Here is a 3,460-nt window from a genome sequence, read left to right as displayed (position 1 = left end):
TGTCTTTCTTGAGAGATACCTGGTAATTTTGACCCCATCATTTTGTATCTATACTTGGGATTATGTTTTCTAATGTGCATTACTTTGCATTTGTCAACCTTGAATTTAATCTGCCATTTTCATGCACAAGTCACCCAGTTTTATGAGATCATTTTGTAATTCTTCACTGTCAGCTTTGGACTTAACTATCTTGAGTAATTTTGAGTAATCATCTGCAAACTTTTCAAGATCATTGCCCCTCTTTCTATTCATTTATGAATATATTGACCAGCACTTGTCCCAATACAGATCCTTGGAGGACCCGCTATTCTCAGAAAGTATATGATAGGATTTAGCGCTGGAGTTATAACTGAATATAGGACAGTGATCTCTCTGTCTGGAGAGTAGGCTGAGGAGGGGTGTATATAGGTGTAAATGCCTGTGGAGTAGTACAAGATGATGACTATGAGGTGGGAGGAGCAGGTGGAGAAGGCTTTCTTCTTGCCTTCTGTGGAGCGAATCTTCAAGATAGTTCGCAGGATGAAGTAATAGGACGTTAAAGTTACCACACAGATCCCCATCCCAAAGACTGTGTCAGCCAGAAAAGCCAGGGTTTAATTGAGACTGGTGTCTGAGCAGGAGAGTTTTAGCACGGTGGCAATTCACAAAAGAAATGGTTGATGACATTCAAGCAGCAGAACGACAGCTGGAGCACAAATTCAGTGTTGACTGCAGAATTGATCACCCCTGCTATCCATATGCCAGCGATTAAACCAACACAAACCTCCTTCCTCATGATGATGGTGTAATGCAAAGGATGGCAGACAGCAGCGTAATGGTCAAAAGCCATAGCAGCAAGGAATAGAGCTTCACTTCCCAGAGTCCAAGTGAAGAGATAGATCTGTGTAATGCAACCTAAGAAGGCAATGGTCTTCTTGTGCTCCAGAAGGTTGTGCAGCATTTTGGGAATGGACACTGAAATGGATAAAAGGTTTATCAAGGACAAGTTGATAAGCAAGAAATACATGGGGATCTGGAGGCTGGTGCTGGTAGTAATAGTGAGGACGATGAGGAGGTTTCCAGCGAGGGCTGGTATGTAGATGAAGGTGAATAACACAAAGAGGAACATCTGGTATTCAGGGAGGCTGGACAGACCCACCAAGATGAACTCTGTGAGAGAGGATCGGTTCTTCATTTCCAGATCTCCCCTACTCCTACTCACCTGTTGACATAAATCAGTTTACTGGGCCAGACCCTCAGCTGATGTCAATCGCTGTCATTCTAAGGAAGACCAGAAGCCAAAGGAAAGACATTGATTTGCACCAGCTGTGGATCTGGTCCATAGACTCCAATGAAGCTATGTCAGTTTATGCCAGCAGGGTTCTGGCTAATTGATTTCAATATCGTACACCAATTCATAACAGCTGAACAGCTGGCCCATTGACTTTGAAGGACCTGGTATAAATCTTCCAGTGAAATTAATGTGAAATTAGCCTAGGGGAGATAAGACAGAGGCACATTTCACCACACATTTTAAAAGTATCCACATCACAACAAAGGGACAAAGGCCAGAAGAATCCAGTGAGATCATTTAGTCCAATCTCTTGTGTAACACAGGCCACAGAACTTCCCCAAAATAATTCACCCTTCACAGTGACATGGGGTGTGATTTTCCTCTCACTCTCCCTGGTGTAAATCATGAATTACTCCACGCGGAAGTGGATGGAGACCACTGGTTTAAAACAGAAAAAAAAGGTGTAATTTTTTAGCAATGAGGGTAATAACCAAAGGGACAATTTGCCAAGAGTTGGAGTTGATTCTCCATAACTGGCAAGTTTTAAATCAAGATTTTCTTTTCAAAATGGTACTGCCCCTTGAATTAGATAGTTCAGTCTCCTTAGCTCTACTAGTCTCTCAAGCAGTTTGAAATCACCACAGCTGGGAAGAGCTTTCTTGTTCTTCTATTAGGCTGATGGCTGGAAATAAATATTTGTCTTTACTGATGTCACAGCCCTTTCATAGATTCAAAGATTCCAAGGCCAGAGGAACCATTACAATCATCTAGTCTGACCTCCTGCACAACACAGGCCAGAGAACATCTCCAAAATTACCATGATCACTTCAGGAGTTTCATCAATGAATAATCAGTGTCACAATGCTTCTTAAATAGCCTCTCAGTGCTACTGGGGAAGGACACCTTATATCTCCTTTAGAAGTTAATTATCTAAAGGAGGCACTGATCTTGTGTTTTAATTGCTTATGTTACCATTGGTGTCATGAACAAAATACCAAAGTCCTTGGAGAGATACTGCAATAATCATAGATAGATAGATACGGGGGTGTATAGGGGTAGATCAGTGGTGGGCAACTTGCGGCCCATGGGCCACACATGGCCCATCAGGGTAATTTGCTAGTGGGCCATTTGCATTTGCACAGTCACCTGCAACTCGCAGTGGCTGTGGTTTACCGATCCTGGCCAATGGGAGCTGTGGGAAGCGGAGCAATCTTCCGGACTAGCAGCCAGTCTGGCCTGGAAGACATCAAGACATGTAGAATCCACCACTTGGCTGGCTAGTTTGTTCCAATGGTTAGTTGCCATCCCTGTGTTCAGTGCCTAAGGAAGTCGAAGGAGCTGGTCTGATTTACTTAAAGATATGGATCTGCCTCTTACCTGGAAGCTCATAGCAGCCGTCTGCAGCGAGCCCAGTGTGATGCCAGTGCAGCGTAAGGCAGCTGCAATCCCATAAGGGCACCCTGTGCATGGGGCAATGCACCAGCAGCTCACTGGGTTAGGATGGAGAAATAGGGGTGACACCAATGGTACCATTTGATACTCCAGCCATCACCTGCTTTAACATTCCTGACTCTGTGAAAATTCCCAGAAGGCAGCCTGGCAACTCAAGCTTGGAGCTGGGAATGGAGTTATAAAAGACAAAGTCTCAAAAGTGGCCTCTAACTTTGGGTGACTCCCTTTTGGGCTGCCCAACTTGAGACATGTCAAAAGCCAATTTTCAGCAACTCCCACTGGCTTAAGTGACAGGATTCCGTCCTAAAAGATCCATAATATGTAGTGAGACCTCCAAGGCCTTACCCAGTTGTTACTCCTGGACCTCTCCAACTGAGGTCTGTAGGAAAACTCTGAGGGCCTTCCTCAGGTCTCATGCAACACTTCATCAGGGTCCACTTGGTCAAACCCTCATGAAGAGGCTTCAGGTTGATGATTTTTATCCAAGTTAAAGCACTCGTGGAACCCAAAATTATAATTATAAGTATCTTTGTGGTTTCTATTCTAATCAATGTGTGGTTACATTATAATTATGCCGTCAACTTCCATGGAGAAAATACTGCATACTAATCTAGCAAAGGCAAAATAAGAGCTAACAGCTGGAAGCTGAAGCTGGATAAATTCCAGTTAGATATGAATTGTTAACAGTCCAGGTGATTAAGCTTTGGAATAAACTACCACGGGAAGAGATGGATT

The 3,460-nt window shown here is 43.6% G+C and overlaps 1 pseudogene; it reads right to left on the bottom strand.

Moving 5' to 3' along the window:
* Positions 1-248: 248 nt before the first annotated feature.
* On the bottom strand, positions 249-1,174 carry LOC141997693 (olfactory receptor 13A1-like; annotated as a pseudogene).
* Positions 1,175-3,460: the final 2,286 nt, after the last annotated feature.

This window comes from Natator depressus, chromosome 13, assembly GCF_965152275.1.
Source record: "Natator depressus isolate rNatDep1 chromosome 13, rNatDep2.hap1, whole genome shotgun sequence".
Classification (NCBI taxonomy): Eukaryota; Metazoa; Chordata; order Testudines; family Cheloniidae; genus Natator; species Natator depressus.
This window is presented reverse-complemented; position numbering and strand designations above follow the sequence as displayed.